Here is a 13,558-nt window from a genome sequence, read left to right on the forward strand (position 1 = left end):
CCAGCTGCATCTCCACAAAGGTGGCTTCCTAAGATAATAGTTAAGAGCAGCAAACTTAAAATTTGCTTTTCCTAAGACTCTTGAGTTCAAGGGCATGGGATAGTTCCACCATGGTCTGTGGAGAAAAAGTGGTCATGATAATAATGGCAGTTTGGCTTCTAATACATGTTGCCTTCTTGCCTTTTCCTTGCCAAGTTGTTAACTTGCTGCTATAAGCAAAGCTGGCTTCCTCGCTGCTCCCTCCCCCTCCCCCCCCTCCCCGTGTGTGTGTGTGTGTGTGTGTGTGTGTGTGTGTGTGTGTGTGTGTGTGTGTATGTGTGTGTGTTGCAGCTGATTGACAGTTGGTAGAGATGAATGGCCCCTTTTCAGATGATTTTTCTTTTTCTTTGATCTCTTTGGGTTATAGGCTTAATAACTGTATTACTGGATCAAAGTTTCACGAATTTTTAAATATAGTTCTAAATTGCTTTCCAGAATTGTTGGCTAGACTAATTCGTAGCTCCACTGTCAATTGTGTCATCTTTTCCCACTACCCTTCTACCTCTTGTAATTTTCCATTATACAATTACTCTTGGAAATCTCATTTACTCATACAGTCTATTTTCAAATCCATCTAACTATACACTTTCTTGTAGTCCACATCTCTCCATCTTGGGCATAAGAATTGCACAAGTATCTTTGTCAAATGCTGTAATGATCGCGTATTTAAAATCAGCCGGAGTCAGGAACTCAGGTTAAGGGAAAAATCTTCAGTCTTTATTCAAGTGAAGAGGTGAAAAAAGATTGCGATAGCAATATGGGCAAGAAGGATTGCGATAGCAATATGGGCAGCTATGACAGGAAGCCAGGTAGCAGAGCAAGTGAGGGCTGAGCTCTCCTCCCCTTCCTTTTTCACTCCCCTGCCTCCACCCACCAGAATCATCATTTCCTATACAACACATCAGGACTTGCACAAAGAGTAGGAGGGGGCCATTTTTCTCCAAGCTTATATATTAATAGAGTATGGTCCAATGACTATTTAGCCTCATGTGCTTGGGACCTCAGTGCATCAACTCAAGCCTCAGCCCATTACAAAATGCTTTACTAAATCTAGGTAAATTGTGTCTATCATATTCATTTGATCTACCAGTACATTAAAATTTCCAGTTTGGAAGTCATTCTTACATTTCATTTAAAAATAAGTTCCAGGGGGGAAGGAGGGGAAAAATTGGAACAAAAAGTTTGGCAATTGTCAATGCTATAAAATTACCCATGCATATAACTTGTAAATAAAAAACTATTAAAAAAAATAAAAATAAGTTCCAGAATTGTTTTCAGAAACAAAGTTACATCCATTTGTCTCCATATGAGAACTTAATTTTCTTCCCTTTTTTGAAAATTGAACCTTTGAATGAGATTATAAATAAATTAGAGGAACATAGAATAGTTTATCTCTCAGACTTGTGGAGGAGAAAGAAATTTGTGACCAAAGATGAACTAGAGACCATTACTAATCACAAAATAGAAAATTTTGATTATATCAAATTAAAAAGCCTTTGTACAAACAAAACTAATGCAAACAAGATTAGAAGGGAAGCAAGAAACTGGGAAAACATCTTCGCAGTTAAAGGTTCTGATAAAGGCCTCATTTCCAAAATATATAGAGAACTGACTCAAATTTATAAGAAATCAAGCCATTCTCCAATTGATAAATGGTCAAAGGATATGAACAGACAATTTTCAGATGATGAAATTGAAACTATTACCACTCATATGAGTGTTCCAAATCACTATTGATCAGAGAAATGCAAATTAAGACAACTCTGAGATACCACTATACACCTGTCAGATTGGCTAAGATGACAGGAAAAAATAATGATGAATGTTGGAGGGGATGCGGGAAAACTGGGACACTGATGCATTGTTGGTGGAATTGTGAACGAATCCAACCATTCTGGAGAGCAATCTGGAATTATGCCCCCAAAGAAATACTAAAGAAGGGAAAGGGACCTGTATGTGCCAAAATGTTTGTGGCAGCCCTGTTTGTAGTGGCTAGAAACTGGAAATTGAATGGATGCCCATCAATTGGAGAATGGCTGGGTAAATTGTGGTATATGAATGTTATGGAATATTATTGTTCTGTAAGAAATGACCAGCAGGATGAATACAGAGAGGCTTGGAGAGACTTACATGAACTGATGCTAAGTGAAATGAGCAGAACCAGGAGATCATTATACATTTCAACAACGATATTGTATGAGGATGTATTCTGATGGAAGTGGATTTCTTTGACAAAGAGACCTAACTCAGTTTCAATTGATAAATGATGGACAGCAGCAGCTACATCCAAAGAAAGAACACTGGGAAATGAATGTGAACTATTTGCATTTTTGTTTTTCTTCCCGGGTTATTTTTACCTTCTGAATCCAATTCTCCCTGTGCAACAAGAGAACTGTTTGGTTCTGCAAACATATATTGTATCTAGGATATACTGCAACATATTTAACATATATAGGACTGCGTGCCATTTAGGGGAGGGGTGGAGGGAGGGATAATGTTGTAAAAAAATTACCCTGGCATGGATTCTGTCAATAAAAAGTTATTATATATTTTTTTAAAAAGACTATTACAAAAAAAAAAAAAAAGAAAGAAAGAAAAAAGAAAATTGAGTCTTTGTCTTTCTCTTAATCCCATGAGTACCTTCTTGTCCACAATATTTCAAAGATAATAGAGTAGCTTGGAAAATACATCTGTCCATTTTTTAAATACCTGAGTATATAGTTCACCTAGGCTGAACAAGTGCAAAAGGCAGCTAGAATCTGGGTATTTTGTTGTTGTTATTGTTTTATTTTAATAGTATTTTATTTTTCCAAATACATGCAAAGATAATTTTCAACATTCACTTTTACAAAACCTTGTGCTCCAAATTTTTCTTTTTCCACTCCTTCTCCTCCCTCCCCAACACAAGTAGTCCAATATAGGTTAAACATGTGCAATTCTTCTAACATATTTCCATATTCATTATGCTGTGCAAAAAAAAAAAATCAAAAGGGAAAAAGGCAGGACAAAGGAAAAGACAAGCAAGCAAACACACAAACAACAAAAAAAGATGAAAATACTATGCTTTGATGTATAATTTTCATGGTTCTCTCTCTGAATGTGAATGGAACTTTCCATCACAGTCTATTAAAGGAGCAGTTAGATGGGATATAGGTTCTGAAGTCAGAAGGACCATAAGTTCAAATCCATCCTCAGACACTTAACATTTACTAGCTGTGTGACCCCAGGCAAGTCATTTAACCCAAACTGCCTCACACACACACACACACACACACACACACACACACACACACACACACACAAAGTCTATTGGAATTGCTTTAAATCATCTCATTGTTGAAAAGAGTCAAGTCTATCATAGCTGATCATCACATAATCTTATTGTTACTGTGTACAATATTTTCTTGGTTTTGCTCACTTCCCTTAGCATCAGTTCACATAAGTCTTTCCAGGCTTTTCTGGAATCAACCTGTTCATCATTTCTTATAGAACAATAATATTCTATTACATTCATATACCATAACTTATTCAGTCATTCCCCAACTGAGGGGCATCCAATCAATTTCTAGTTCCTTGCCACTACAAAAAAGGATTACTGCAAATATTTTTGCACATATGGGTTCTTTTTCCTCTTCTATGATTTCTTTAGAGATAAGGATCTAATAAAGATACTGCTGAATCAAAGAGTATGCAGTTTTATAGCTCTTTGGGCATAATTCCAAATTGCTCTCCAAAAATGGTCGAATCATTTCACAACTTTACTAATAATGCATTAATATCCCAGTTTTCCCACATCTCCTCCAACATTCATTATTATCTTTTCCTGTCATCTTGCTGCTTTTTGTCTTACTATTACCCTACTTATCTTGGGTATCAACTCCCTATTATCTATATTTATCTTATTCTTTACAATCCAAAGATAATTCTCTTTATGGAATTTTTATGATCTATCAGTTCTATAAAAACAGGAAATGAGGCTATTTTATCATCACTTATTTCTGGTAAAGTCATGATAGCTTTTTGTAATCAGTGCTTCACTTAAAAATTCTTACAAAGTGTCCATTAATTATGTGTTATAATTTTTTTCCAGAAATAGAAGTTAAGCTCACCAGCCCAGTATGATGATTTGATTTCCTTTTTAAAGTGAAAATTGAAACATTAACTCTTCTGTAAACATTTGGAATCTCTCCTATTTCCCAAGATCTTTCAAAGATTTCAAAATATAATTAAATATCATACCTGGCAATTCTTTTAGTATTTTAAGATGCACTTCCTCTGTGCCTGGGAACTTAAAACTACTTGAGGACAGGAAGAGCTTTTAGCATCTCAATTATTTTTGGTAAATTATTTTTTATCTATCCTCCCTAGTCAAAGGTCATATTTTTTAGGGAAAAAAAGGAAGTAAAATGACTGTTTAGTGGTGGAATTTTATCTTTTTCTTGCCTCCATTTTAAGAAAACAAGACCATTTTAACGTCCTTGAAATTCACTGTTAGCCTCACTTTGTTATAGTTATTGACATCATTGACTCATATTCCTATTTTAAATTCAAGCTGAGTTTTTTGCCTTTCCTTTCATGTATATTTGACTTTCTGAGACTCTGAGCTGGCTGATCTATAGCTGCATCAATCATTGGGCACCTTACTAATTTCTTCTTCATTGTAATAATTTCTACTTGGATCTTCAAAATATCATTTTCTTGAGCTTCATAACCTTCTTAAACTGACTTCCCTTGGGAAATATTAAGTCAATGGAGCCTACCTCTTCTTTGAGATCTTTACCCTTTGAAATCTGTTCTAAAATCTAGATATGAATCTGTCTATACTTCCACTTTACTGTGACAGAGAAAGAAATTTTCATTCTACCTCTAGTTCCTCCTAGTCACATATCTTGACCTTGGATGCAAATGTCTCCCAATGAGAAAATGAGGCCGGTTACTTTACACAGTTCTCTCTTACTTAAAAGCAATTCATTCACACATCATGGAATCACTTCCCTGATGTCATGGTGCTCTTTGAGAAAGAAAGACAAATAACAACAGCAACAATTCCTCCTTGTCACCAAAATTGGGCCAGGAATAATAACATCACTTGTTTCCTCCACCTTTTGAAAAAGATCGTTAAATCATCAATTGTTCTGCTTTTGGCACTGGGAGCACTCCAGAAGATGTCTGGATACCTGAAACTCTCCACCATTACTATAAAATGTTCTGTGTCAAATTTATTATCCAATTTCTGAATTATTTCATCTAGTTCTTTCTTCTATCTAAGTGATCCATGAAAATACCACTATTGCATCTATCTTTACTGATTCATTCAGACTCTTTCAGGTATTTTGATCTTATCGAATCTAATAGGGCAAACATTTTTTAAACTCAATTCAACTCAATAATAATCAATAAATCAATAATAAATCCAATAAACTCAATAAAAACTTATTATTAAACACTTGCAACATGTCAGGTACTGTGCTAACTATTCAGTAAGTCATATCTGGTCCTTATTATTCCCAAAATTTCGTTATCTATAATATCTATTTTAATATCTGAAAGATATTAAAATATCTATTTTAAAAAGCACTTGATATATTCAAGGCAGCTTGCTAGGTAGCTAGATATACAACTGGTAGAATGGCCAGGAAAAAAAAAACGTCTTTTGTGTATATGTAGTGTGCAAACCTACAGAAATGCTTTATGATTCTACTTCCTCACAGAATACATAATGACATAAGATGGAATATCCTCTCAAGTATTTTTAAGTTCCAAGTAATTCAGATTATGTGTGGTTATTTCTTGTCCATTTACTTTGTGAAAAAGCCTTAGAATTGATTGTTGAATGTAAAGGACTGCTTGCCATCTGGGGGAGGGGGTGGAGGGAGGGAGGGGAAAAATCGGAACAGAAGTGAATGCAAGGGATAATGCTGTAAAAAATTACCCTGGCATGTGTTCTATCAATAAAAAGTTATTAAAAAAAAAAAAAGAACTGATTGTTGAGAGGGAACTGGGTGTACATAAAAAAGCTTCCAATGAAGGAATCTAATTGTTCTTTTTCCTAGTGGTGATCAAGGAAGGGAGAGTTGTTTTGTGTTTGTTCTTTTCTGCCCTTAAGTGAGTGATTATTGAGCTGAATTTCACCAGACTTTAACCTCATGTTTTAAAGGTCTTCAGTGTCACCATAGGTCCAGCAGTGGGAGTCCATGAAAGAAACTTCTGGAGCTGTTGCAGGTAAAAACTAACTCATCCCTAAGGAGCAACCTGCATTACTCAGATAATAAATGAATCCACCTAGTTGCTGAGACATAGAATCCTACATGCAAATTTTTTTTTTTTAATTTAATGCCTATCCATTCAGGAAGTGAATTTTGGATAAATGGCAGAAACCACTTTTAATTTTAACTGACTCTTCCTAGGAAATAATAAAGAATTAATGTGGACCTTGGTTTGGGGTTAGAGAGGGTTTGTTTGTTTCCTTGATATAATTGATAAGCAATTAGCATCAATTTAGTTTTTATAAAGGAATATTTACTAAGAAGATGTAACAAGAACAAAATGTTCTTGTTACATCTTCTTAGTAAATCAAGGAAATATTCATTGATTAGATAATTCTGGAGATACACTAACAAATTATACTAATGGATTTATATTGCTGGAACATAAATGAAGCTTGAGCTCATAGCACTAGAAGAACCTCATAGGTATGACCCCCAGGATAACCCCTACAACCCTGAGGAAAAGATATGTAACTGAGTTTCAGAGACCTGATTTACCAAGCTGTGGAAGTTGGGATAATTATCCTCCAAAACAGGTCCCCTTCACCTCAAGGAACTTACTTTCCTCTGGAAGGCCTAGAAGGGTGAGATCATCTGAAATTATTAATCCTATTACCTTGAAAACCTAGATGGCAAAATCCACATCTGATAGCAAACTTCATTTCTATAAATATTGCTTGTGAATCTCCTAACTTACCTGTGAAAAATAAGATAGCAAATTTATGGGGGGGGAGGGAATGGAACAATCAGTGGGAACCAATTTATAGTTATATGAGTTCTTTAGTTGCATACTAGAAATGGATTTGATAAGAATACTTTGAATAAAAAATGCAAAGGCAAAGTATACATACTGTACTTCTAGCAATCATTTTGTGCCATAACAGAATGAAGCTATAAATTGAAGTATTCTGAGGAATCTCAGTATCTCAATATCAACATATATTTGGGTAGTTCATTTTTGTTTTCTCTTTTTGTTCTTCACAGACATATTCTTGCACATTCCTAAGTTTCTTTTATGACTTAAAAATAAAATGTATTAAAAGACCAAAAACCATAATTTCCATTAAGTGAAATAAAGTCACTGCTATAGCATTTACAGGATATTTTTCATTTTGAAAAACTACTCAAGATTTTTTTTAAAAAAGATAAGAAAGTTTGGAAGCAAAACAAGTCGATTAACTGAGATTCCACAGGTACTACAGTCCCTCAGTCTGGGAAGCTCCTCTTTGATTACCACAGAATATTATGGAGGACACAATTGCTGTTTCATAAAAAGTTGTTGGGGGGAGGGAGAGGAAACACATCCAAGCTTAATTCCATTACACCTAGGTTGTTCCTGATTGTTGTTGTTGATGTTGTTTGAATTCATTCTTAAAGAGTACCATGACATTAGGGAACCATGACAAGCACATAGGTTGCTTATTTAAGTAAGAGTAGGCTGACAGTGTACTGAAGTAAACATAGTGACTGTGGCAAAGTTAGCAATAGGATTAGGTAAAATAAAGGTAATGAATGAAATAATAATAAAATATAAAACCTTCTTCAGTGGTTTTTTTTTATAAATTCACATAATTTAGTGCCATGAAATCCCATTCTTCATGGTATGTGGATATTTACAAGTCAAATCATGATTGTTTCCGTGAAGGTTTCTAGTAGGAAAAAAAAAAAATTGACCAATACTGTCCAAGCCATGCAAATTAATAATCCCAACTCCAGCTAGAATTATTAATTAGATGCCATGAGTCTTCATAATCACGCTTCTCTAGGAGCTATCAATCATACTGAATTACATTAGAATCTCTATTATCAGAAATTCAGGTTTCCTAGTGAGTCCTACCAATCCAGGAATCATCATGTCAAAGTAATGGTACATTTTCAAAGATGATAACATAATTTAGATATGACCAAACCATGAAAATTGGATTTTGAAATTTAAATGATAGAGTCAAATTCCACAGGAGTCTAGGTTGGACTTGGTATTATCTAGATGAAAGATTTAGAGACTGGGCATAATTAGATGTAAGAAGAGATCACATTCCCATATCACCAATTTTTGAATAGGGAGCACAGTAGTACTTTGCAAAATCATATTAAAATAAGCTTTTTTTTTTGTTTTTTGTTTTATTTTGCTTTCCAGAATTGTGTTTCCATCAGTTAGGGAACTCTTTAGTACAGAAATTCTTACAACCAATCTACACCTTTGCAATGCTTATTTTTATAAAAGTTGCCTGGGGCATTCACTTAAAAATGACTATAGTGATTTGTTTTAAGCTTGCTAAATATTAGAGAGGATTTGAATCCAAGTTGCCTGTTGACAAAATCCATCACTATATTTTTTTACTTCAAAATAGAAGATAACATACAAATCAGAGAAATGTCTTAATATGAAATCCAGTGGCCTGGTGGCACATGGAAATTAAGGCTTTAGTTTCTTTGGTTTAAAAGTCCACTATTTTAATGAAGTCTATGTTGTTACTCTGTAATTTGTTTTTCTGTGTGAAGGATTCACAAACATAATAAAGTTTATTAATAATAAGAAAGTTAAAAGAAAAAAGTGAGTACTAATCAGTATGTAGAAGAACTCACTACTTTTTATTATTGTAATTTGTGGAATGTATAATTATGCATATGAGGCATACAAAATTCCTTATTTTATATAAAGAAGGTATATGGAATATGATTTCAATGACAAACTCCAAATCTAAAGTGAAAATTGGCTAAAACTAATTCAGAAAAAAAAACCTGTGAATTAAATGCAATCAATAATATACAGTGGTTAAAGCAAGAAGCAAATTGCAATTGGTAATTAATATAATTACTATAGTGAAGATTGAATGTCTCCATTCACAAAATAAACAGATTACAAGTCTGATCTATTCTCTCCAGTCATTATAATAATCAATACCAATTGTTTCACAATCACAGAGTAAAAATTATTCTATTAACTGCCACAATCTAATACAATGGCTGTATAGAGACATGATCTAAGCTTCTAATTTAAGGGCTCTTAATCTGAGAGCCACAGACTCTTTAAGGGTCCTTGGAAAGATTGTGGATCTATGAACTTGGTTGGAAAAAAGATAACATCTTTGTTTCATTAACTTCTATTTGAAATTTAGAATTTTCTTCTATTATAAATATAGACAACTATGTTTATACTACAATGCTACAGTACTATTAGTAGAATCTGTGACTTTGTCCCCAATAGAAATCAGATATTCTCATATCATATTATAGGTGTTGCAACTATATCAAAATATCATTTATTTTCTTCACTATTTTAAAAATATTATAGGTACTAGACACTTTAACTTGCCTATAATTTATTTTTAACTTAATTAATGTCTTGTTTAAAGTATTTTATTTTTTCAAATTAAAAGTCAATTTTCAACATTCATTTTTGAAAAATTTTGGGTTACTCTCCTAATTTCCTTCCCCTTTCCCCTCCCCAAAACAACTTGCCTATATTTTAAATATATCTTTGTTATTTAATGCACTAACAAAGCACATGTTACTATATCACATGTTTGGTTTTAGTATTTTGATAACAATATTTCAATATAATTTATATCCTTTGTAAAAATATATATACATATTTATTTTATGTATTTAAAACATTTTGTGAAGTGGTCTATAGGCTTCCCCAGGTTGCCAAAGGAATCCATGACCCAAACAAGGTGGAGAACATTTATTTTGGAAGATATGGGCCATGTGTATTTAAGAATACATTGTGTCCCAATACAGCACATCACCTACCGAAACTCTTCAAATGGGAAATAAATGTTTATTGTTCATGGTGATCATGAGTAATCCAACCTCTACTTACCAAGAATCAAGTTTCATTTGAATTTCATTGGATCACTCAACAATCAAAAAGTATTCATTAAGCATATACTATGTATCAGGCACTGGAAATACAAATATATTAAATAAAACAATCCTATTTACAATGTTTGATTTGGTTGACAGATTGGTGGCTAGTTCTAAGTATATTAGTAAATTTGTGAAGAATTAGAAGATATTGAAAATGTGAGACAATAATATCTAGAAGACTAAACCAATTTATTTAAAGAATATGGACTTGTGAAACAAATCATTAAGCAAACAATTAAAAGATAATAAATGAAGTTAAAATTTTAAAAGTCACCATCAAAATATTAGTTTAAGGACCCATTGAAAGTTTTAGATAAAACATGTCAATAATCTGAATAAGGTAAGATCAAAAATAAGACTGGCGTACTTAGATATGCCCAGAATATAAAAACAAATTCATCCAAGATTAAAAGATAGGAAATGACCCTATGTTTCATTGCTACAGGGAACTCAGGGTAAGGAAATTCCTTCTACCAATCCAGGTCAGCACCATTTCTCTAAATTAAGGCTTTTGGGTTCAAAGCTAGCTCACTATCCCATATAACATATGATATCTTTGAAGACTAAATAATTCAAAATAGCTAGGAAAAAAATTATCTCTTCTTTCCATGTTGCCTTTAATTGTTTAGTATTCCTGGAAATTTGTGCTTTTGAGTAAATTAAAAACAATTATCCTTTTGATGTGTATCAGAGAACATAACATTCAATCCCTAAACATGAAAGAGAAAGATTTTACATAGCAAAATAAAAACACCATATTTGTCAGACTTATTATTCTGTCATTGATCCTCATAGATATAATTTATATTGTCACTTAAAATTATTGTCTGTAACACAAAAGTTTCCATTTAAATTTTGCCAAAGTTAATTCTCCCAGGAAAAAAAAAACTGATAGACAATATAGTTGAGATGTGCCAATTAATTTGTTGTCTTTAAGAAAAAAATAGCCAAATTTCAATCTCTGTTCAAATTGTTAATATTTTATAACCATTAACATTCTATTTGCAACATCAACAAAAATTGGTATTCATCTGTTACTAATTTTCTTTAGTTTCAAAGTCCACTATTTTAATGAAGTATATGTTGTTACTCTGTAATTTGTTTTTCTATGTGAAGGATTCACAAACATGAGCAGTTAAGAAGGTTAATTTTTTAAAAAGGTGGATGGGGTGGAAGTGGGGAGACTGACCAGTGTGTATAAGAACTCAATACTTTTTTATTATTGTAATTGTGGAATGTACAATTATGTATATGATGCATACAAAATCCCTTATTTTATATATGGAATGTGATTTCAATGAAGATAACATTATATAAAGATGAAAAACAGTAGAAATACAGCTGAGATACTTACCTATAGTTGTGGTTCCCCAAAGCATGATGCTCCAAGTGGTCCATAGACTAATTGCTTATACCTTAAAACTTAAGAGTGTATCTATCTTTGTTTCTATTCTGAATTTGATAATTTAATTATAATATTAAATGATATCTCATTAAGCTGTGATACTGGGTTTTGGGAGTTTGGGTTTTTTGGTTTTTCTCCAAAGGCAAGTAGAAACAGAGAGATAGGTAGTCATCCTTTCTCTGGCTAAAGTGATCCATGGAGAGATCAAAAAGGTATGCAATAATTTCTCTAAAGTGATATGGCAAGAGAACAGGCACATCAATACAAAAAAATTCAATAGAAATATGAACATAAATAACCTGACCTATCGCTTAGTGCCATCCATGAGGAACAGATTTTAAGGAGCTGTTTTTGCCATTATTTAAAACCTGAGTATCACTTTATAAAGTTATTTATAAACATTATCAGTTCAACTCCATTACATCCTAGTGCTATATCTTTGAACTCATTTACTTTTAGTTCTAAACTAATTTTTTTGGGGGGGAAAGTTTTTATCACTGTTCTTTATCTAGAATCTAGTCAAAATTTGTAAATGTTTAGAGTGAATCAAACAAAAAGAAATATGTAGCATAAGCATGAAAACTAAACTTTCACAAATATGTAAAATGCAAACAAAATATTTTTGTAAAAAAAAAAAAAGAACAATGTAGAAACTCTAGGCATCTAATTAAAATATAATTTCAAAGACCTGGAACCTTTCAATACAGACCTACTATCCTAAAAGATTAAGTATTACCTAAAAAGAGAGAATATGATGCTTAACCTATTGCCAACTATTGTTCAACTAGGGAATTATCTACTTATCATTTTTCACCATTTTTTATGCAACTTATTGTTAAAAACTTATTTTATCAGGTAATGGGTTAATGTGATTTATTTCATTCATTGTGGAAATTTTCAAACTGGGGATACTGCAAAGAAATAAATCTGTATGGATCAACAAATGTAGTACAAGAAAAAACAAAATATGTATTTTGACTCTATTTTTGAGATTTCCTATGAGATTTTGAACCCAAAGATATTTGGAATGGTAATTCAAGTAGTTCTGCAACTCTGCCACAGGTGATACTTCCAAGTACAATTTGACCCAGAGACATCATTTTGGAACTATTTTATTTATTGTATGCCCAAAAAAACTTGCTTGAGTGATTTTTTTTTGGGGGGGGGGAAGGTCAAAGTATCCTGCCTTTATTGACAGCATTTAATTCACCCTATATCCACCAACTACAAAAAAGATTATTGATTATCTGTATGACTTCTGAAAAACTTTTGTCTTGTGAACTCTTTCTTCTCTAATCACTATTAAGAAAAAAAAAAAAACACTTCCAAAAAAACCCAAAAAGTTCCACAAACTCTAGGACTTACTCAATACACAAATTCGGGGTGGTCCTGAGGGTACAGTTACCGGAAAAGGCACTTTAAACCTCTTGATGAGCCATTGGATACTTAGCTTTGACCTCTAAGGTCAAACGAAATATATAAGCCAGCGGTTATTATTATTATCATCCCTACTACTATTACTGTTATATCTATTTGAGCTTAAATTCTATGATCTTATTATTCTGACTCACCTCTACTATTCTCCTACCCTGTTCCAATTCTCATTCTTGCTATCTCGATCACTTTTTTACTTCACTTTTCTCATTTATAAAGAGATTAAATTGCCTCAGAGGTCTTCTTTTACCCTATTTCTACATCGAAGTCCCTTTCCAACTCCTTTCTCTTGCTTTCACTAACTGGTGACCTTAGGTTAATCTCCATGCTTTGGACCTCAGTTTTTCCACTGGTAAAACAAATTTTTAAAAAGGGCGGGGGGCGGTGGTTGGACCGGATAGTCCCTTCCAGCTCTAGATCCTGTGGTCCCAACGTCTCTCCCTGCGCTTCACTTTCCCTGACCCCCTACCCTCAACTCCCCAAGTTCTGCAATGTTTGCTTGCTTGGACTGACACCATCTCTACTTCCCCGCCCCTCGGGA

The 13,558-nt window shown here is 33.1% G+C and overlaps 1 protein-coding gene across 1 annotated transcript in view; it reads right to left on the minus strand.

The window, feature by feature from the left end:
* Positions 1-13,558, minus strand: part of KL (klotho) — a 68,964-nt gene that overhangs the window by 51,655 nt on the left and 3,751 nt on the right. The window lies entirely within an intron of this gene.

This window comes from Antechinus flavipes, chromosome 3 (assembly GCF_016432865.1).
Source record: "Antechinus flavipes isolate AdamAnt ecotype Samford, QLD, Australia chromosome 3, AdamAnt_v2, whole genome shotgun sequence".
NCBI lineage: Eukaryota > Metazoa > Chordata > Mammalia > Dasyuromorphia > Dasyuridae > Antechinus > Antechinus flavipes.